At 40.6% G+C, this 24408-nt stretch overlaps 1 long non-coding RNA gene across 1 annotated transcript in view; it reads right to left on the bottom strand.

Annotated features, from left to right (window-relative positions):
- Window positions 1-14218, bottom strand: part of LOC129783122 (uncharacterized) — a 51392-nt gene extending 37174 nt beyond the window's left edge. The window contains exon 1 of the long non-coding RNA XR_008745111.1: window positions 14031-14218. This is a non-coding gene — a long non-coding RNA (uncharacterized LOC129783122). The remainder of the gene's footprint in view (window positions 1-14030) is intronic.
- Between the last annotated feature and the right edge of the window lie 10190 nt (window positions 14219-24408).

Here is a 24408-nt window from a genome sequence, read left to right as displayed (position 1 = left end):
CTAACTTTACTGGAGGCTGAAATAAGACTGACTGGGCATGAGTGGCAAAATCATCCCATTGTGACTGACCCAGAGGCTCCATGTATCCTTGGCATAGACTATCTTAGGAGAGGGTATTTCAAGGAACCAAAAGGGTATAGGTGGGCTTTTGGTATAGCTGCCTTGGAGATAGAGGAAATTAAGTAGCTGTCTACTTTGCCTGGTCTTTCAGAAGACCCTTCTATTGTGGGATTGCTGAAAGTCAAAGAACAGCAGGTGCTGATTGCTACTACCACAGTGCACCAGCAGCAATATCGCACCAACTGAGACTCCCTGATTCCCATCCATAAACTAATTTGTTGACTGGAGAGCTAAGGAGTGATCAGCAGGACCCACTCACCCTTTAATAGCCCCATATGGCCAGTGCGAAAGTCTAATGGAGAATGGAGACTAACAGTGGACTATTATGGCCTGAACGAAGTCATGCCACCATCGAGTACTGCCGTACCAGACACGCTAGAACTTCAACATGAACTGGAATCAAAGGCAGACAAGTGTTATGCCACCACTGATACTGCAAATGCATTTTTCTCAATCCCTTTGGCAGCAGAGTTCAGGCCACAGTTTTCTTTCACTTGGAGGAGCATCCAATACACCTGGAATTGACTGTGGAAACACAACCCTATGTGTCTGTCATGGACTGATCCAGGCTGCACTGGAACAGGGTGAAGCTCCAGAACACCTGCAGTACACTGATGACATCATCATCATATGGGACAACACAGCAGAAGAAGTTTTTGAGAAAGGGAAGAAAATAGTCCAAATCCTTCTGAAAGCTATGATTGTAAGCCCTCTCTATCAGGTGACCCAGAAGAAGAATGATTTAAAATGGGTCCCTGAGCAATGACAAGCCTTTGAAAAAATTAAACAGGAGATAGTTCAAACAGTACCCCTACATTTTTTTAACTATTCTAACATTGTCACTTTTCAGTACAAAACCAATGGGTTGTAAATAGGATTTAAAATAAATCAGTATATAAGGAATAACCATCAATGTTGCTTTTAAATTGCACCTCAGCATCAAGAAAACATTCTTTTATCTGCTGGTATTGAAAGAGGCTATATTTCACAGAAAAATTTAGTCACTTGCAACATAGCAAAATAAAAACAAAGAAAAAAAGCCATTACCTATGAACAACCAAAAGAAGGTTTGGCAAAACTTAAATGAGTTGTTTGAACTGTATATACAAAATGTGGAGGTAGAAGAATCCCTGTTGCCTTTACAATGTTTCATAATATGATTTGAACCTACATTCTTTATTAATAATTTTAATTACAGATTTTTCAGGTCTTAAGAACTATTTATTTATTTATTTATTTTTAATACCCAAAATATATTTCTGGTAAAAGCTGTCTGTGGTGGCTTGACCTTCGCTAGCTGCCAGGTACCCACCAAGCCACTGTATTACTCCCCCTCCTCAATATGACAGAGAGAGAAAATACAACAAAAAGCTCATGGGTCTGGATAAGGGCAGGGAGATTACTTACAATTACCATCACAGGCAAAACAGACAACTTGGGGAAATCAATTTAATTAATTACCAATCAAAACCAGAGTAGGATAGTGAGAAATAAAAAGGAAACTAAAACACCTCTCCCCCACCCCTCCTTTCTTCCCAGGCTCAACTTCACTCTTAACCTCCTACCTCCTCTCCCTGAGCATCACCAGGGGATGGAGAATGGGGGTTGTGGTCAGTTCATAATGCTTTGTCTCTGCAACTCCTTCCTCCTCACGCTATTCCCCTGCTCCAGTGTGGGGTCTGTCCCATGTGATACAGTCCTTCATGAATTTCTCCAACATTGGTCCTCCCCAAGGGCTACAGTTCTTCACAAGCTGCTCCAGCATGGGTCATTTCCACAGGGTGCAGTCCTTCAGGAACAGACTACTCCAGTGTGGGTCCTCCACAGGGCCACAGGTCCTGCCAGAAAACCTGCTCCAGTGTGGGGTCCTTTCTCCATGGGTCCGCTGTTCCTGCCAGGATCTTGCTCTAGTGCAGGGTCTCCATGAGGTCACAGCTTCCTTCAGGGCACATCCACTTGCTCCAGTGTGGGGTCCTACATGGGTTGCAGGTGGATAACTCATCCACTGTTAACCTTCATGGGCTGCAGGGGGAACAACCAGCTTCACTATGGTCTTCACCACAGGCTGCAGGGGAATCTGTGCTCCAGCACCTAGAGCATCTCCTTCCCCTCCATCACTGACCTTGGTGTCTGCATGGTTGTTTTTCTCACACATTCTCATTCCTCTCCTCTGGCTGCTGTTGTGCAGCATTTTTCACCCTTTCTTAAATATGTTATCACAGAGTTGCTACCAACATCACTGAATGGCTCAGCTTTGGCCAGCTGTGAGTCCCTCTTAGAGCCAGCTGGAACTGTCTTTGTCTGACATTGGGGCAGCTTCTGGTATCTTTTCACAGAAGCCACTCCTGGAGCCCCCCGCTACCAAAACCTTGCCACATAAACCAAATACAATGACTTTGTTGCATTGTCATATGATCATTTGCTGTTTATCTGAGAAAGCAGGAATTAGCATATAACTTCACTAAGATGATGGAATTCTCATCCTATCTGAGCAAATTTTGTCCCTGGGTGACTTGTCTTCCCCTTCTCATTATGCCTCATTTCCTCATTTTCCTTTTTCAACTGTATATTTCTCCCCTTCAACTCATCAGTCATATCTGTTGCTGCTCTAAGAGAACTGCCTAGTAGCCAGCACATAACATCTTTTTCTTTTCCCTTCCTTAATTTACAAAAAGCCCACCACCTGACTAATTAATGCCAAATATTATCAGCATTTGTGCAGTGGCTCTCAACCTAGGACAAACCCCACCTGGAATTTCATCATCCTTCTTTCTCAAGAGAGAAGTTATGGATGCCTCAACATTGGAAGTGTTCATTGGAAGGACACGCATTGGAGAAGTTCATGTGGGACTATCTCCCATAGGCGGGACCTCACACTGGAACAGGGGAAGAGCGTGAGGAGGAAGGAGAAACATAGATGAAGTGTTATTAACTGACCACAACCCCCATTCCCATCTGCCACTCATGGCAAGGACATAGAGAAGTTGAGAGTGAAGTTGAGCATGGGAAGAAGGGGGGAAGATCTTTTCTACATTTGTTCTTATTTCTCATTTTCCTACTCTGTTATTAATTGGCAATAAATTAAATTATTTTCCCCAAGTTGAGTCTGTTTTTCCCATGAAGGTAATTCCTGAGTGATCTCCCTGTCCTTATGTCGATCCATGAGCCTTTTTTGTCGTATTTTTCTCCCACTGTCCTGTTGAGGAGGGGGAGTGATAGAGTGGCTTGGCAAGCACCTGGCAGCCAGCCAAGGTCAACTCACCACAGTCATATAGCAACAGTAAACAAGATTTAGAATAAACTAAACAGAAAATCTGATGCAGATAGTGGATGAGTGTATTAATTAATGGCACGTTTGCAGAACAGGTCATTACGTGCTTCTCATAAAGAGACATCCTGGAACAAAATTGCTCTTCCATAGTAAAGTTCATACCAAAACCAAATAACGCTAATTAATATATGTGGTACATACCAGGAGCAGGCCCTCAACGGCTCATTTAATCATGGCACTACCTTGTGCATTCCACCAAAACTTTCTGATGGTCCCTTTCCCAAAGCTTGCAGGGGCTGGATGCTTGAATCCCCATGCAGCCAAAGAGACTTATATAATTTTGCAAGATCAGGCCTTCTGTGCAAGTTGCATTTCACTTTCTAATCTTAGTTTGATTTGCCAACAGGATGAGAAAAACATGTTTTCAAGCAACACCAGAGCTTTCTATAAGAACTCCTTATATAAGATAGGCCTTTCACAATTAAAAAAATATTTTCTCTTAGATTGTTTTTTTCCTACTGTTAAAATGAAATATAGCTACTTTAAAACAGCTGTTTGTCACAGCTTGCAGGGAAGAACTGGTTACCCTGCCAGGTTAGGCCTGCTGGTCAAATGTGGTTACATCTTAGAGTCCAGTCATCTATGGCCATCTAAATGAGAGTAATTCTAGTATTCTACACTAAACAGGGTGAAGGCAGAGGCTTGAGACAAAGTACAGAGTCCAAAGAAACTATCACAGGCACCACTTTTCCAGGACAGGATGAAATGACAAAATGATGACTATTGCACTGGTTAAATGGGATATATTACTGAATTTGAGATAAGCAATTTGAGAATTAGAGCTAGTGGGAAGCTATTGGATATGGAAAAATGCAGACTAGATATAAAATACGGCAATCTCATTTTTCAAATAGACCACTGTAGCTGAACCTCCAGTATTCATATCCAACTGGTAAATAAGATCATTGGGCAATCCAGATGTTTGTTGAATCACAAAATTTATCAGATGTAACTTGTAAGGACTCTTTGAAAACCGCATGCCTATTTTACTAGACATAGATATTTACATATCTGTTTAATCAACTGTAATGCTAAGATCTATGTATACATGAATGAACTGGTAGGAACCTAGGATTTTGCTAAGCATTACAATATGTCTCAAGTGTCTTACAACATGGAGAGTGTTGTATAAGGTAGCCTACAGTGAACTATATAGTAATACATACAGGTCCTCATCCTTAGTGTTAGAGGAAATTTTCCCATTGACTGCAGTGATGAAGCCCAGAGTGTGTCTTTTAGAAAGCTGAGTATTGAAACTTCACAAGGAGAATTTCCCACAAATCTTTCCTGTCCTAGACAAAACAGTGTACTTTATTATGCATGTTGCCCATATTATTTATCAGTAGTTTTACGAAGAACATAAAAGTTCTAATATGGTGCTAGAAACATAGATGCGAGTTTGCAATGGAAGGAGTTTTTAGGAATCTATTCAGATTGAGCATCTTCCTACAGTGTCTGTTGTCCATTCATAAACCATTGTTAGCTTCCTGTGCCCAATGCACAGATCCAATGCAAGGGTCTCCATTGGTTTGCAGAAGTCCTGCTGCTTGTGCTTTTGGTGTTGCAATCCTAGCATTCAACAAGTTGGCATTTCCTTGTGCAGAATAAGATGGGCACAAAGAGGAATCTGGATTCCGGACAGAGATGGATATACTGTCTGTTGCCTCACACTCCCAGAGGCTGAGAGGTTTCATCTTTTCTATTTCTATACAACAGTGCCAAAGCAGATACATTGGAATCTTCACCTATAAGCTTGGAAGACAGGACATGAATTCTGAGTCAGAGACAATAGACGAGAGTTCTTTCTCCACTCATAGTCTTGTGTCTCTGCTATAATTATCTGAAGAAAAATATATGTAAGTATTTTAATTTTTCACTTCTAAGGCAATATGATAATAGGAGAGTCTTCATGGGAGTCAGACATTGCATTTTATATTCTTAAGTAATGGGTTAATTATGAAAAATTCACCTTTAATTTTAAGGATTTTATCATTATAATCTTTCTTACTGTCCATCTTTATTATTCATAAATTCATTGATTGCCTTAACTGTTTCTCTTTGTACTATTGACCTTATAATCCATTCCTTTCAGCTCAAGAATGCTGCTCTCAAACAGAGCTTTTCTTCAGAAGATGACTTTTCTATCAAAAATACATTAGAAATGACCATCAGTGACAATGACACAAATACAGTGTGATGTATTTCAGCTTGAAATCATCTGTGGTGAGAGATGTTTATTCTAGGGTGCATCTTTCTGCAACACAAATATATCCAACAGAAATCTAAATCTTTCTGGACATTACTAGTCAACCTAGTGTTGAGTTACTATGCTGAACCCAACTCATCTCTGTCTAACTTCACTGACTCCAGTAGGAAAACCCCTTGCATGAAATCTCTTTCCTTTAAATGTACTGTTTTCTGATGACTTACATTTATGAAGGCAGAAAATATGAAAAGCAACTCAATATCTTAGAGCCTCTAGCTCCAGGCCCTTGAGACCATCAACAGAATTATATAGAAAACAGGTGCTTCAAATACATTTGGAAGTAGTTCTTTTCAGAAAATTACAAGTCTGATTGATAAAGGCAACATGATACTTTCTGTGAGACTAGACATTTTTAAAAAAATCCTATACAAATGCAATGCATCAATGTAGTGTCTATTCAATGAATGAAAAGTTTTTCATGGTAAACTTCAGGTCTCCAGCTGTAAACGTTTGTAAGGAATTTTCATCATTTGGGTAGAGTCTGGAGGAGGTTGATTCTTAGATGTGTTGGGGGGAATTAAGTCACTGTGGATAAAGTTCATAATGGCTCAGAGACTGGAGAAATAATAATGGAAGATATTAGAAAGAGAGATAGTAAATGGTGCAATCAAACAAGTCAATTAAATGCAGTCAAATGAAGGTCATATACCCAAAACCTAAAAATGTAGATTACTACTTACATCGTAGAAGCCTGTATTCTGAGAAACAACTCTGTAAAGAGCTTAGAAGATGCTTTAGATAACCTGGAAACCAAGATTTTTATATATCAAGATCAGATTTCTGTTTAAAGTTTGCTCTACTTCTGCCCATTAGTCACTGGGCTTCATGCAGTAATTAGTGGGTGAAGGAGTTTTTAGTATGTGTAGAAGAGTACAGATTAGGGAATGACTAGACCCTTCAGTCTCTAAAAATCTATGTTTATTAAATTAAATGCTCTGGTATCAAAATCTTGATTGCTTCAAAATAACTTATTTACTTAGGTAAATCTCTCACGGGAGGCACAACATGAATATAATTATTTCTTCTATGAGTGTCCAGCTGTGAAGTAAACAAAATTACTGCAGTAGATCAAAAAAGACTCGCTCCAAAAAAAATCCCAAAACAAGAGAGAGATAGTGACAATAGTTTTACCAAAGAAACTCAATAAATATACTTTAAAAATGTTTACATTGCTTATGTCTGTTAAGATCTCTTTCACTGCAGGAATCATTTTATTCTGTAAAGGCAGAACAGCCAAAGATTAGGCCTTTTTCTGAAAGCTTGAATCATTCCATTTGACTTTAAGTCATTTAATCTATTAATAATTATTAAACATGTCCGAATTTAACACAGAAAAATCATAATATTTCAGCATTCTGCTAGCTCCTGGATGCACTCAATTGAAAGGCTATAATCAAATATTAAAGAAAAAAACATAATTTTCCTAAAGTCAAATCAAATTCTGTTTTGTAGTAGTAGCATGCAATCAAATGGTCATTTATTCCACTACAGAGCCTATTCTGAACTGATTGACTAACCAAACTATCACTTGCTTTTTTGTCAAAAATAACTACCTTTGAGTCACCTGGTTTGCTCTGAAGTTCAAAAGATTGTGCAAGTTGCTACACATCCTAGCCTAACCTGGATAGAAAAGTAAACTGTTGCTTGCCTTAATGGCAAAGCAGAAGCCTTTGAACTAGCTGAATATAGCTGAAAAGCTGACATACATTCCCCTCTTAGTCTTTCTAGATCTTTGGTCACTAAAAAATGATGCATTCGAAATGGGGGTTACTTACATGCTCTGAGTGCACTTTGTGTATACCCTCCCCTTGTCTCTTTAAGCAGGGCTAGCGTCAAATCAGTATTCTCCTCCATATAACCTAATTACTTGTTTCTGAGGGTAAGACCTTGTCCACAAAATCTCCAATCCTGGACTGGTTTTTGAGCACTGGGGTTCTTCACGGCTTGTGTTTTTGAACAGAGGATGGTGGCATTCCATAGCAACTGCTAAGTCACAGAGATTGGATCTTCATGGCTTTCTAACTTTCTGTACAGCCCTGACTTCTAAGCTTTTAAAACTCAGAATAATCCAGGTCAAATTCCACTTAAATATCTGTGCTTGGTGTTTCCCATCATCTGAGAGTCTCTTAGGGCCTAGGAGCAGCCCATGGGTAAATTCAGGTGAAGGGCTTTTAGGTCATCTGAATCTGCACTAATCGTCAGTACTTCCAAGGAAAGGAAGTACATTCAAGGCTCAGATAAACTAGACTGAAGAAGAGCTCTGAAGGGATTTCTGGGCCTGCATTTTTGGACTAGCAAGAAGTATCTCCTTTCTTCAGATATATATTTTATTTTAATTTTATCACTGATCTTTTTAAAGATGTAGTATAATAAACAGGAGCCAGCAGCTGCATTGAATGCTTGTAAGGTCATCCTCCAGAAAAAAAAAATGCTTTATGTGTGTAAAAGTTTCTTTTGTGTGTGTTATGATAGCAGCATTTTTTGAAAGGCTGCAGGGTTCTCTAGGGTTTTGGAAGCCAGCCTTTAACAGCCAGAGTCACTCCCCAAAACGTTTCTGAGATGATGGTACAGAATAAACAGCATTACTTAGAAATAAAAAATGTTTTTACCTATGTATTTTTCTTGGAAAATATTCTGTCCTTTTAAAAAGTAACAACAAACCCAGCCAAGACAGCTGGCTGTAAAAAAAAAGGAAAGGTAAATATTCAATATTAGTTCTCATTTCAATATGATTTTATAGTTTTTATTAGTCAGTGGACTGAACTAAGCTTTGGTCCTGATTCATCTTCTAGGCATATAATTGAGATAGCTAATTAGTAAACCAAATATATTGTGCTCCCTTAAAATCAAAGGAGAAATATGCCCTTACAATAGGCCCTCTGGCATTTCAGCCAAAGACTTAGTTATGCTGCGGGGGTACAGTATTTATCTATGCACTGAATATTGAGATATCTTCTGGAAATGAGGACTCCTAATTTAGGCCACTCAGATTGGTGTCTAACATTAATTATGAGTCACCTTGAGTTTATATCCTGTATTATGCACATTCTATATCTAGCTTTTTTAAGAAATTGCTGTGTCACCTGAGATTGGGTCATTTAACTCCTGTCTCAGTTTCTAAAACTGCTAATGTTGGTCCATGTTTCTGTAAGTTCAGAAAATACCACAAAGAGAGTTACAGGTAGATATATCATCACAAATGAGGCTAAACTATGATTTAGTTTAGCTGCATTTCTTATTTTACAAAGACTGTTTTTGTTTAAATCTCAGTATTACTTCTTTTCTTAAACAAAGCTCACTTAAAATAGAAATATTTTGTTGCCATAGCAATGTTTTCCCTTTGTAATTCTGTTATTTCAGGTTCATTGCAAACTGTAGTCCATAGCCAGAATTCAGAGATGAAAAACACATTTCAGATCATATCCTATATCCATGGACAGCATATGATTGCAGTCTAAGGCATGTATCTGAGTTGATATTTATTTCAGGGTATTATCTAGTGTCATTTGAAGTGATGCAAATTCTGGTGAGTTTAATGAAAAGTTAAATAATACAATTAAATATTTTTGTCACTATCCAAGCTGATTTTCAACTTTCCAGTTTTCCCTTTCAGCTCCGATAAATTGTACATCTTAACAGTCCATCTGTCTTCCCCAACATAGTATATTGATAGATAATTGTCATTGTTTAACCCCAATCAACAACTAAGCACCACAGAGGCGCCCACTCACTCCTCCCACAGTGGGATAGGGGAGAGAATCAGAAGAGTAAAAGTGAGAAAACTCATGGGTTGAGATAAAGACAGTTTAATAAGTGATATATAAGGGTTAAAAGAACAAAGAACAACTTTGGTGAGTTGGCAGGGGTTTAATAACATCTATAGAATGTAGAGAAGATACGTAGTTGCTACATATTTGTGGTCTGGGAGTTTAGATAAGGGGATGTAGAACCATAAGGATACGTCATAAATAACTTTAGACAATGAGAAATGAGTACTACAAAGGAAGATGTAGGTTTTCTTTAACTAAAGAACAGGATGGTGTGTGTCACAACAATAAGAATTTTTAAGTCAGCAGAAATGAACTGCTATGTGTGGAGGCGGAAAAAAACTTAAAACATTTCAGGAAATAGTTTAAATATGTATTAGTTTTCCAGGAAATATTATGCATATGTATTAGGTTGTAGCATAAAAATAGTGAGAACCAGAGCTGAGGTGTGCAAGCTAGGAGGAGCGATCCCCTATGCACCCGGCACTGCAAATAAAGAATACCTGCTTAACAACGACTCTGTTGTTGTTGAGTTTTATCTTAGAATCCCGGCCCAGCTGCACCTAGCCTGCCGCTTCATGCAGGAGTGCTAGAAAGCAAGGGGGCTCAGAAACTTCGAATTTTGGTATCATAAGTAAAGCAAAAGCCGCACATGCAAGCAAAGCAAAACAAGCAATTCATTCACCACTTCCCATCAGCAGGCAGGTGTTCAGCCATCCCCAGGAAAGCAGGGCTCCATCATGCATAATGGTTACTTGGGAAGACAAATGCCATAACTCCAAACGTCCCTCCCTTCCTTCTTCTTCCCTCAGCTTTATATACTGAGCATGACATTATATGGTATGGAATAAACCTTTGGTCAGTTCAGGTCAGCTGTCCTGGCTATGTCCCCTCCTAACTTCTTGTGCACCCCCAGCCTACTCACTGGTAGGGTGGGGTGAGAAGCAGAAAAGGCCTTGTCTTTGTGTAAGCACTGCTCAGCAGTAACGAAAACATCCCTGTATTATAAACAATGTTTTCATCATAAATCCAAAACATAGCCCAGATACTGTGAAGAAAATTAAATCTATCCCAGTCAAAACCAGCACAATAATCAATATACTGAAAGGGTGGTCAAGCATTGGAACAGGCTTCCCAGGGACGTGGTGGAATCACCATCCCTGGAACTGTTCAAAAAATGCATAGATGCAGTGCTTAGGGACATGGTTTAGTGATGGACTTGGCAATCCTGAGTTAACGGTTGGACTTGATGATCTCAAAGGTCTTTTCCAACCTAAATGATTCTATGAATTCTATGAATTCTATGATACTGAAAATGAAGTGTATAACTCTGTGCCCCCCTCCATTAGTGTACAGAATATCTGACTGTTACCAGAGTGTTTTCTACTGTTGTCTCTGTCTCCATTTACTTGACTCATACAACTAGAAGACAGTAGAAAGATCTGGGCAAAACTTTTCATATCAGGCAACTTAGACTGAATATATTTTTTAATGTTCAATGGCATGCAACTACTATTTAAAAAATGGGGGTGCTTAAAGAGTCAAAACAGGCTTGTGCTTTCATTATACTGTTCAGAAAGAAGGAAAATCCCTAGAAATAATATCTAACTGATAATGACTAAGAGTAGCACTGACTGTAGCTATACTGCCTGCAATCATGCACTGTTTTGCAATGAATAGTAGGAGTTCTTTCTAATCAAATGCATTTTCTTCAGTTGTGTATTCCTACCCAAAGGCACTTCTTTAATATAATATGATTTACAGTGTAGCAAGAAACCTTAAACAGCATCACTGTCATTGTAGGAGCTGAAACACACAAAGAACTTTGTCCTTGGGAACAGGAGAGTGCAGCATGCTACTGAACGACTGACTCATTTTTCAGTCCTCACGAGCTCAACTGCCCACTTTTTGTTTCCAATGTCCCCTTAAAAACTGTTTCTCTGAAACATGCTGTCAAACAGGCCAGAAAGGCTATTTCTACCAGGACTGGATGTCTGTATTTGCATTGTAATCGCAACCCAAAATGTATTTTGGGGCCTTGCAACATTTATCTGTTTTCCAACAGCCAAACACCCACCCAGCCTCTCACTCCCCTCTCCCACGGCATGGAGATAAAATAGAAGGAAGGTGAGAAGACTTGCTGATTGAGATAATGAGAGTTTAATAGGGAAAGAAAAAGCTGTGTGCACAAGCAAAGCAAAAAGAGAAATTAATTCACTGCTTCCCATTGTGATGACAAATGGCTGAAGGAGGAATGTGAAATAATCCAGGAAACTGACAAGGCTAACAGAATACAGACAGAACACAGACACAGTGACCCTGAAGAGTCAATATTGTGGAAGGAGGGTAAGGAAAACATTTGCAGATCCACTAATTGCTGAGACAAACTACCTGAAAGTAAACGATCCTCATTAAAATATAATTATAATAGTGTAAGTAACTCCTCTTGAATCAGAAACTTTGAAAAGGTAGCCCCTCCCACCTCTGAAGCATGTGCATTGTATATAATATTATGTAAGAGTTTTAGCCAATCATGTTGCATGATTACTAAATTCCTTGTTTGTTGAACTGTGTATAAACCTCCTAAAACCAGGATAAGGTGTGCTAGCTTTGTGGATTTATCACCTAGCACCCATCTCTGCGCAGACATGAAATAAATATCTCGACTCCGTGTGTTGATTGGCTTTTGCATACCAGGTAAAGAAACCTCATTTTGGGGCAGCAGTTGGGAGGCAGGTGTCCAGGCATGTCCTGATGTGTTGGATTAACTCCAACAAACAACTAAGCACCAAAGAGCTGCTTTCTCACTCACCCCCACAGTGGGATGGGGGAGAGAATCAGAAGAGCAAAAGCAAGAAGTCAAGATAAAGGCAGTTTAATAAGTGAAGAAAAGCCACCCAAAAAAACCCCAAATGATGCAAAGGAAATCACTCACCACATCTCACCAGCAGACCAATGCCCAGACAGTCTATGAGTAATAACCACTTTGGAAAGACTCTCCCGCCCCCCCATCCACCCCATTTTATTGCTGAATGTGACATTATATGGCATGAAATATCTCTTTGGTCAATTTGGGTCAGCTATCCCAGCTGTGTCCCCTCCCAACTTATTGCCCACACCCTACCCTACTCACTGGGAGGGGGTAGAGTGAGAAACAGGCGGCCTTGATGCTGTGCAAGCACTGTTCAGCAATAACCAAAACATTGGTGTGTTATCAACCCTGGTTTAGTCACAAATCCAAAACACAGAATCACACACAGTTATACAGGCTGCTATGAAGAAAATCCATTCCAGTGAGACCCAGTACACCTGGAAAGCAGGGCCTCAGCATGCATAATGGTTGTTTCAGAAGACAAATTCCATAAACATGAACAGAGGAGAGGGCCCACTCTTCCAGTCTATCCAGGTCCTCCTTCAGGGTGGCTCTCCCTTCTGAAGTGTCTACTTCCCCACTCAGTTTGGTATCATTGGCAGACTTCATCAGGGTACACTTGATCCCATCATCCAGATCATTTATGAAGATGTTAAACAGCATTGGGCCCAATATCGATCCCTCAGGGACCCCACTTGTGACAGGTTGCCAGTTTGAAAAGGAGCTATTTACCACCACCCTCCGGGTGCGGCCTGTCAGCCAGTTCCCCACCTGCCACACAGACCACTTGTCTAGACCATAACGCATCATTTTCTCTAGGAGGAGGCTGTGGGAAACAGTATTGAAAGCCTTGGAGAAATCCAGGCAGACAATGTCCACCACTCATCCCACATCAACCAAGCAGATTACTTTGTTGTAGAAGGCAATCAGGTTTGTCAAGCACAATTTGCCCTTGGTCAATCCATGCTGGCTTTTCCCTATCACATGCTTCATTTGACTTGTGATAGCCCCCAGGAGGATTCGTTCCATAACTTTCCCAGAGACTGAAGTAAAACTGATGGGCCTATAATTTCCTGGATCCTCTAAGCCCATCTTGTAGATGGGGGTGACATTAGCCTTCTTCCAGTCTTCTGGGTCATCCCCCGATCTCCACAACTTCTCAAAGAAAATGGAGCGCGGCCTCACAACGACATCAGACAGCTCTCTTAACACCCTTGGGTGGATATTGTCAGGGCCCGTTGATTTGTAGGGGTCAAGCTCCTGTAATAGTTCACATACCAATTCTTCCTTCACTGACAGTGGGTCTGTGTTTGCATCAACCTGAATTTTTGTTCCCAGTGCCTGGGGCCCAACAGTGCTGGTAAAGACACATGATATGGAGAAATAGTGTGAAATGGGGACAATGGACATCGATTGTGATTGTATATATCTGCCCAGGAATGTGGGTATGGTGACTAGTCATGGGTGCAATGTCTGGTCACATAGGCACACAGCTTTGAGGAGACCCCTACAGTTTTGAGGAGATGCCTGCCCCTCCTCCTCTAACAAAGGGGCTATTTAAAAAAGAATGAGAAAAGGATGAGAGACATTTCAATGTTATCTAGAGGAAGGGAGTGCTAAGTCTTCTTGCTGGAGAAGATTGGATGGTCACAAGGACATGAATCACCTACAAACCTGCAAGACCACCACATTCCAGGCAAAGGACTGATAAGCTAATTAACATACGAAGCGAGAGTAAGCGGGTTTAGGTAAGGAATATGTATAGGCGTTAATTGAATATTCATTTGTTTTATTGTATAAATGTGAGATGGTTCATCACTTTGGGCATGCACGCTTGTGGAGGAGCGATCCCCCGTGCATCTGTGCGCAATAAACATACCTACTTTATAACTTTCGAGTTATAGAGTCTAATTCCGTACGTCACACAGGTGAAGAAAGTGTTGAGAATTAGACCCCAAATATCTTTCATGGGGTTCTTTTTCCAAGTCAGATATACAAGACACCTGCTTCCTTCAGTGGCTGCCCCAAGTCAGCCTCTAACCCGACTCTCCCAGTCCCCCAGGAGCCCAATGCTGACCTCTTGTGTACTGCAGAGATTGATGTTTGTGCTTCTACAAAGCACAGAGGTTATGTGGCCATTTGAAGCTGTGGATCCCATGCAGCTATATTACCATATCATGGTCACAACCTTCAGAGCAGGTATCACAGGGGAAGCTTTAAGGAAGGAGAAGCTTAAAAGATGCTGGTAATTGGAATGAGTGTTGAATGTAGGTCCAAATCAAATCACAGATGCTTTCAAAGTTCATTCACACATAATGACAGATTTACTATCAGTCTGCCTTCACTCTCTGTGAATATCAAATGCTGTAACTATGAAAGAAATTAACATGTCTGCCCCTCAGTGTTCCAGTGTAGTCCCATGACTGCTGTAGCACCTGGGCGGGATATCACAGTGTAGAGCTGGCAGAAGTAGGCTGCGACACTACATTGGAGGTAGAAGACAGTGGGAAATTGCTGAATTTTTCCAAGCTCGGTTGCTTGGGGTATATTCTGTTGTCCCAGTTTCAGCTGGGATGGAGTTAACTTTCTTCTTAGTAGCTGGTACAGTGCTGTGTTTTGGCTATGATGTGACAAAAATGTTGATAGGACACTGAGGTTTTTAGTTGTTGCTGGGTGATGTTTATACTAAGTCAAGGATTTTTTTGTTTCTTGGGCCCTGACAGCCAGAGGGATGGAGGGGCACAAGAAATTGGGAGGGGACACAGCCAGGACAGCTGACCCAAGCTACCCAAAGAGGTATTCCATACCATATGACTTCATGCTGAGTATATAAACTGGGGGAAGAAGAAGGAAGAGGGTGACATCTGGCATTATGGCATTTATCTTCCCGAGTAACCGTTACGCATGATGGAGCCTTGCTTTCCTGGGGATGGCCGAACACCTGCCTGCCCATGGGGAGTGGTGAATGAATTCCTTGTTTTGCTTTGCTTGCATATGCAGCTTTTGCTTTGCCTATTAAATTATTCTTATCTCAATCCCTGAGTTTTACATTCCTTAAGGATCCTCCTCCCCATCCCTCTGGGTGAGAGGGAGTGAGGAAGTGGCTCAATGGTACTTGGTTGCCGGCCAGGGTTAAACCACGACATCTGCCAAATGGAAAAGCTGCTAGAATTTGCAATCCCACATTTGCTGGACAACTGCAATTGGCAAAATGGAGGAATAAATTGTGTGACTTACAAAATTATTATGCTTTTATACTAATACATTAGCTGAATACTGTGCACACAATAGTCAATCTGGAAATATTCAGCTGGCTAACAAAAACAAAGCAAGCAACAAAAATGTATAACCAATGTACACATTTTCTGTGGTACTATAAAATCATCTGTTCTTTACAAGCCTTGTGGCAACAAACCCTTTTATGATGCCTTTATTCAAGGCTTATCCTTCCCCAAGAGTGTTGAATAGCTAATTTATCTACTATGCTGCGGCGAATGAAGTGACGGGACACAGCTTGATGCAAGCAAGTTGTCCGTTTATTAGTGATTTTCTTACAATTATATACGTTTCTATCTTCTACGTATTACACACTGATTGGTTAAATCTTAAGGGTAAAAAACACTGATTGGTTTTCATTTAAGGCACACCATTAAAACAATAGGAACTGATTAGTTTACCTTGTCATAGCGACAATTCCTATTCTAAGATTAGGGGGTTTCTTCCTACATGACTTTCTTAATTAATAAAGTTCCTTATCGGCACTATCCATTCCCTTATCTGGCTACTTGTTCCTCTTTGTCCATCTGGTTGCCCTCTCAACTGCAACGGCTCAAGAGTCTGCAGTTAGCTTGCTCCTTTGTTCCCAGGGCTTGTGTCCTACAAGTTCTAACATGTCTCTATTCATCAGGCTATCAGTACTTGGACTCTTGTCCTTGAGGCCTTGTCCTACATCTCCCCCTTCCTGTTGCACAAAAAGAACCCTTGAAATTGAACGAGTTGTTATTTTTCGTAAGCATTGTAAAAGACAAGGCATAAGTAATAGAACAAACAAAAAAGCAACTAAAGCATATATAATCATCTTCACTAAACTTCTTAACCATCCTGAAATACCCCAACCACTAAACAGTTTATCTAACCAATCCCAAGTATCACTTTGTTGAAGATGAGAAACTCCATCCTTCAATCTTTGGATGCTAGCATGAATTGATTCCGAATGATCTGAAAGGTTCATGCAACACATCCCTTCAAACTCTTCACAACCATGACCTTGTGCCAGAAGCTAAAAATCTATTGCAGCTCTATTTTGTAATGTCACGTGGCGAACACTATCAACATGTAATAAAAGACCAGACAGGGCACTGCTTGTGGCATTAGTTTGTTTGGCAAGCCAACAGCCAAGCTTATCTAATGTTGCCAGAGCATTTCCTGCAGCAGCCCCAGGCAACAAAAGAGATGCAGTAAAGCGTTGTCCAAAGGACCAAAATTGCATGTTATCATCACAATCAGGGGCAAATGCATGAATGCCACGCTTTTTCCTTCGAGAGTAGCGATGTTGTAAAATCATAGATGTGTTAGGAGTCAGGACGGAAAGTCACCCTAAACTACACGGACCTCCTTTTATATGAGAAGGAACGACAGGCCATGCTCGATCCCCACAAATAAAAAATACTCCAGCAGGTAGTGAAAGCAGAGCATTGCTAGATTTAGACAAGTTGTTAGCAGTGTAATTACACCAGATACTTGTATTTCTAAAACCAGGATGAATAGGGGAAACGTCCCATGCCCTAGATTGATTCTTTCCCGTGTAGTTAAATTTTATGCAAAAATCCATTTTTACAGAACCAAGGAGTTCAATTTCTTGTGGTTCCAAAGTGGCCAGTGGGAGATGGGGTGTCCATACATCCCAATTGTCTGTCACATTTTTTGATACGTTTTTGGGTGGAAAAAGACTTTGAAGGTTTCTAGGTATAGGCCATTCATCTAATGGTAAGCCCACAAGACATGTGGAAATAGGCTGATCCGGAGTGGCCATAGCAAGACACAGAGTATCCTGTCCAGTCAAGTTCGCCAACGTGACCCAAACATTTACCTTTGGTAGAAAAGGGGGATAAGAGCTACCTTCAATAGGCCAAGGTCCAGATGTGAACATCATTATCCATATTAATGACAACACTTGTTTCTCCTTTTCTTTTGCCATCGTCATTTTACAACCAGCCATTCTTCTGGTCGTACTGTCCACGACCGAGGCACTGCAATTGATTGTTCACACTCTAATCCTACAATAATGTTCTTGTTAATAATATAAATTCTGCTTGCTAATATAATATATTGAAACAACAACCATGCAATAGCCCGTACTTCTAGGCTTTCAATCAATGATAAAAAATTTGCAAAAACTAAGTTTGGCAAAATCTCAAAACCTAATCCTATAACTCCCTCTATTTCCAAAAGAGGTTTTCCCATAAAACGTTCAGCCCACTGTATCTGATTAAACCTTAATAATATTTGATTGTTACACCCAGAACACATCCAATGACCCCATCTGTCCCTTAGTCTTACAACTCGCCAGTGATCCTGATCACAGAGTTCACAATGAATCTTGATCCACAGTCAACAGAATGGTCCATGTTCATAGCAACATAACTGTAGAAATCAAGACGCTGTCCAATCTGGTTCGTGACAGTATCGTTGAAAGTCAATGTAAGGGAAGATAATATCTGCTAGCGGTGCTGTCAGTGCGTTGGGGATCTGGTCTGGTCCAAACGTATTACCTTTGTTAAGTGGTTTGATCCAGGGTGATAGTGTTCGTTCTAAGCACTGTAAAAAGCGAAATCTAGATTCTATGTCCTGATTTTGGGTATCTGACATTAATGCAAAACAAAACTCCTCACGCAGTTTTTATTTAATTCTGTAGGGTCGGTGTCGGTATCAGTTGTCTGCGGTAAAGGTTCACGGAAAGGTCTTACATTCTTCGCTGGGATCCATCTGGGTCCTTTTTCTGTGGAGACACAAGCATAACCTTTTCCCCATGTAACAAGAGGATATGGTCCCATAATTTTACCTGTTTCTGGATCTCGAACTAATACTGGGGCTTTAACCCATGCCTCGAAGGAGGTATTTGCAGTAAAATGTCGAACTATCGGTGGGTTGTTATCTATTAAAGAACAATTTAAAAAATTAAAAACATACAATGCTTTCTGTAACCATTCCTCCAGAATAGCCATTCCCATTCCCCCTTTTTGTTGTTGTAATAGACGTTTTAGAGACTGATGAGACCGTTCAATGAGAGATTGACCGGTGGGGGAATGAGGAATGCCAGTAATATGAGTTATACCCCATAGGGCAAAGAAGGTTTTTATAGTTGTTGAAACATAAGCTGGACCATTATCTGTCTTTATCTTTGAGGGAATACCCAAAGTAGCAAAAGCACGCATTAAATGTCTACGAACATCTCGTGCCTTTTCTCCTGTATGACAAGAGGCAAACAAGGCACCTGAAAATGTATCAATAGAAGAGTGGATATATTTAAGGTTACCAAATTCAGAATAATGTGTAACATCTGTTTGCCATAATTGTAGGCTTTGTAATCCTCTAGGGTTAACTCCTGCAGCAATTGATGGGAAAGAATGTTTTTGACAATCAGGACAGCAATAATATTTGACGCTTGTTGAGAAGTAAGGTCAAACTGTCGTTTAAGAGCTCCAGCATTTTGATGGAAAAAAAGAGTGGCTTAGTTTAGCTTGTGCAATGCGGTCTGGCAATACTTGAACTGATAACGTCAATAGATCAGCTCGTCAATTGCCTTCTGCAAGAAAACCAGGTAGTGAGGTGTGAGACCTAATATGCATAACAAAATAAGGCGCAGATCGAGAGTCCAAAAGGAAAATAAGTTCCTGTAACAGGGTAAAAAGTTGTGAATGTGAAACATTCCGCAGCACAGAAACTTCGGCTTGTGTAACAATACCTGCAACATTAGCAGAATCAGTAACAAGGTTGAGTGGTACATTCCATTTTCAGAAAATGCGAACAACTGCATTCAGTTCTACTATTTGAGGTGAACCAAAGACTGTCTCTATGTCCGAGTTCCATCGTCTCCGTTGATCATCCCACCACAGAAGAACAGATTTATGTGATTTGCCTGATCCATCTGTAAACACAGTAAGTGCCTGTGAGGGTTGTTCGCTTCTTTTGGGTTTTAACATCAGACGAAAGTCATTGTTAAACAGTTTGTGTGAAGGTGGATGGGAAGTTATTTGACCTACAACAATAGCAATGTTTTCAGGCAAATTAGTGATCACTATAATAAGTGGTCCCAATGACTTCTTAAAACTTACAATGGAAACAGGTAGCAGAGGCTAGAAATTACATCAGATAATCCTGCATTCCTGCCACATGCTTTAATACGGAAACACACTTACTTTTTAAAAATAAAGTGAAATATGATTAGAACTTTTTATCACACAGTGAATTCTCAGTGTACTGCTGCAGTGCTTTCTCCCAAAGGATATGTCACAAAACAATCTGACCTTATCTTAAGCACATAATTGAAGGTGAAGGCCCCAATTGCTGAGACAACCCACAAAGAGCATCCAAAATTATTCTCCACATATGGCCCCTCTAAAGGGGTTTTGGTGAGTACCAATGTGTTTTATTTGTTGGGACATATTCAATGCAAATCAAGGATAAGTTTTAAAATAGCTGGTCTGTGTCAGGCTGAGATTTGCTTGACGGAGGACCAGACTAATCACAACAGCAATCCAGGATGAACAAATACATGCACAAATCGCATGTGTTTCCTGTTTTCTCAAAGTGGGCCACACCTGCTAGTTCAAGGTGGTGACTGCACACCCATCTGTCAATCAGCTCACCACTTCTCTGCAACAGAAATCATGCCAGGAATTACAAACTTTTGTTTTTCTACAATACCCACAATCTGTGTTAGAGAGAGGAGGAGTCCTTTCCCAACAGCATGTTGTGGTAAGAGTTTTAATAATATACACCATGCCGTGTGGCCAAATGACTGGTGGGAACCCTCCTGGTTTTCAGTACCAAGGTACCTCCTGTTTTTCAGCACCTCCTGAATCTGCACATATTAGAGGAATTTATTCTAAAACAAAGCATAAGTCAAAGTTAAGTTTATTATTTTATCTGTGCCTGCCTTTAATATTTATATATATCTTCATGGTAAAATACATTTTTTTAAATTCAATTCTGACACTGTGGGAAACATTACACAAGGAAACAAAGCCACACACAACAACACTGGAGATCAATGTGGAAACAAAACTTGGCTGCTTTCATGCAAAACTCTGGCCCAATGGCACAAGCCCTCCTAAATTACATTTGACATAAAAGAAGATTCATGCCTAAAAGGACTACAGAGGCCTTTCCTAAGGGGTGAGGGATAGTTCTCTGAATTCCTTATTGAAATTAACATAACACTGGCCAAGGATGATCTCTTCAGCTATTTTGGATTTCATTTTTGCCTTTGTAAAACAACTCAAAAGAGTTAGCCATAGATTAGGTCTTTGGAATTACACCTCCATGCACAGAACAAACTGTATCACTTCGTGTTCTGCACTGCAGTCAACCCAAAACTTAAATAGACTTCAAACATAATCGTCAAAACCAATAATTTTGCATAATCTTAAAATATACAAATACATACCCATCTGGGTATCCCTGACAGCTTCCAACTTACAAATAACCTAAACCCTCACATATTTTTCCCATTTATATTTGCTCTTTTGAACTTATAATATTCTACATATTTAGACACCCAGTTTTATTCCTTTGATCATTACTTCTGTGTGGATAATGCTGTCGCTCTTTTTTACAGATGAACCATGTAAGGCACTGAAAAATGAATTAGTTAGTCGGAAGCTACTGCACAAGGTAGTGAAACAGACAAAATTTTAACTAAGAAATTACAGACACCCACCCACCCTTATTTCTTTACGTGCCCCAGGCACTTTGTGCAGTAAAAATCTTGTCTGAAGGACCTGGCTGGGTGAATAAAAAGATGGAGTGAACCAACTGAGATAAAATATAAATAATCAGAACCTTAACCTAATGTTTTTACTGGACTTTCCATCAGTTTCTCTGTGATCTCTGACTTGCCTAGGACCAAAAGTATTATCACATCATGAGAGTCTCACAAAAAACTCTTCCTGGTATTACTCTCCTAGACAGAAGTCAGAGCTTCTGGCAGCATCCTTTCTCCAAATTTTACACTGGCTTCCTATCTCAGCTCAACATTTGATCTTTTGGGTCTTAATACTGTCTCTGTCTGTGCCAGGGGGAACAGATGCCCTTGCCCTCCTGTTTTATTTGCTGCAACAGAGGCCAGTCAAAGCACTTTTGCTACTTGTTCCTGGACCTGACTGCACCTGTGCTAACCACATAGCCGGTGAGGGTGGCTCACCTGCATGTCATGCTTCCCTCTCCACTCTGTAGGATGCATGGCCAATATCATCTTCCCACTCGGCAGCCTTGTGTGGATGAATGGGGATTTTATTAATAGGAAGACACTGGGCAGAGAAGCTCCTTTCTTCAAAGTATCTAAGAAATGTTTTCACTGATTTTCAGACAGTCAGCAGTGTTGGACTCTGCTATAGAAGACATCAGTTAGCCCTTCTGACAGTATGATAAATACATGATAGCCATAAGCTGCCTATTGTCAGGCAAGTTTCCAAAGGTAAGACTTGAGTGAATTGGCATTGTGTATACTTCACATCCTTGCAATTACGTGGAGACAAGGCCAGTTCCTCCCTATATCACTCTAGCCTCTTTGATAAATTAATTTGACAGCTTTGGTCTAGCTTGTGGAGCATCAGCAGTTACAATGCAAAAAAAATCAGTGCTGTAGCTGGCACAAATCTGAAATTGCTGTGTGATATGCTGATCCCACATGTGAAATGTGACCATTCCCCATTGATTTCCTGACCTTTGAGAGAATTAGTATGCTTTTCCATTTTCAGTTTTCTCTACACACAATTACAGCAGGAACAGTGGTGTGTCTACTGCATGATGAAAAAAAAAAAAAATGTCCTGCCCCAGCAAGTAATAAAGAGTTAAACTCAGTGGAAATAATTTCTTTCTGAACTTTAAGAATGGCTAATACTTTCCACTGAAACATTTACCCAGTGAGAATGGGTCACATAGGTATTTTGAATTTTGATGGATAGTGCTGATATTTTCTGACTTTCCTTTAGAAGAACTGTTTCAACTGGGTTGAACTAACTGTTCTGCACTGGAGGTCAGGGAAGAGTAGAGAGAAAAAGATGGTACAAGGTTCTTTCTGGATCTCAGTAAGAAAGGCCCATGTATTGGGTTTATGTGGCAAGGTTTTGGTAGCAGGGGGCTCCAGGAGTGATTTCTGTGAAAAGATACCTTAAAGTGCCCCCATGTCAGACAGAGCCAGTTCCAGCCAAGATGGACCTGCCACTGGCCAAAGCTGAGCTAATCAGCAATGGTGGTACGGCTTCTGTGATAACATATTTAAGAAAGGGTAAAAAATGCTGCACAACAGCAGCCAGAAGAGAGGAGCAATAAAAATGTGAGAGAAACAACCATGCAGACACCAATGTCTGCGGCGAATGAAGAGACGGGACGCAGCCTGATGCAAGCAAATGTCCCTTTATTAGTGATTTTCTTACAATTATATACGTTTCTACCTTCTACATATTACACACTGATTGGTTAAATCTTAAGCGTAAAAAACACTGATTGGTTGATATTTAAGGCACACCGTTAGAACAGTAGGAACTTACTAGTTTATCTTGACATAGCAATAATTTCTATTCCAAGGTTAGGGAGTTTCTTTCTACGCGGCTTTCTTGATTACATATCGGTGCCATCCGTTCCCTTATCTGGCTACTTGTTTCTCTGTCCGTCTGGTTGCCTCCTCAACTGTAAAGGCTCAGGGGTCTGCAGTTAGCTTGTTCCTTTGTTCCCAGGGCTTGTGCCCTACAAGTTCTAACAAGTCTCTATTCATCAGGCTATCAGTACTTGGACTCTTGTCCTTGAGGCCTTGTCCTACAAATGTCAGTGAAGAAGGAGGGGAGGAGGTGCTCCAAGCACCAAGAGATTCCCCTGCAGCCTGTGGTGAAGACCATGGTGAAGCAGGTTGTCCCCCTGTAGCCCATGGAAGTTAACAGTGGAGCAGATATCCACCTGCAGCTGGTGGAGGACCCCACACCAGAGTAGGTGAATGTGCTCTGAAGGAAGCTGTAACCCCATGGAAATCCTGCACTGGAGCAGGCTCCTGGCAGGAACTGTGGCCCCATGGAGAGACACCCAGGCAGAAGCAGGTCCTTTGGCTGGACCTATGACCCTGTGGGGGACCCACATTGGAGCAGACTGTTCCTGAAGGACTGTACTTTTCAGAAATTACCCACGCTGGAGCAGTTTGTGAAGAACTGTAGCCTGTAGGAAGGACTCATGTTAGAGGGTTTGTGAAGGACTGTATCCCATGGGTGGGACCCCACATTGGAGCAGGGGAAGAGTGTGAGGAGAAAGGAGTGGCAGAGACAACGCGTAATGAAATGACTGTATCTCCCATTCCCCATCCTTCTGTGCTGCTCATAGAGAGGATGTAGAGAAGTCAGGAGTGAAGTTGAGCCCAGGAAGCATGTGGGGGTAGGAGGAAAGGTGTATTTAGTTTCTTTTTTAGTTTTCACTGTCCTACTCTGTTATTAATTGGCAATAAATTAAATTAACTTCCCCCAAGTCAAGTCTGTTTTACCCATGAGGGCAATTGCTGGGTGACCTCCCTATCCTTATCTCAACTCATGATCTTTTTGTTGCATTTTCTCTCCCTGTCCTGTTGAGGAGGGGGAGTGATAGAGTGGTTTCGTAGGCACCTGGAGGCCAACCAAGGTCAACCCAACACAGCTCAAAAGCAAATGGCTTAATAAAAGAGCTGTTTTAATAAGACAGAATAAGAAGAGGAATATAGACAGCAAGTAAATCTTACATCTGTTCTGGTTTTGGCTGGGATAGAGTTCATTTTCCTCTTAGTAGCTGGTACAATGCTGTGTTTTGGATTTAA

Source organism: Falco peregrinus, chromosome W (genome assembly GCF_023634155.1).
Source record: "Falco peregrinus isolate bFalPer1 chromosome W, bFalPer1.pri, whole genome shotgun sequence".
Classification (NCBI taxonomy): domain Eukaryota; kingdom Metazoa; phylum Chordata; class Aves; order Falconiformes; family Falconidae; genus Falco; species Falco peregrinus.
The sequence above is the reverse complement of the archived record's forward strand: the minus strand, read 5'-3'. Positions and strand labels throughout refer to the sequence as shown.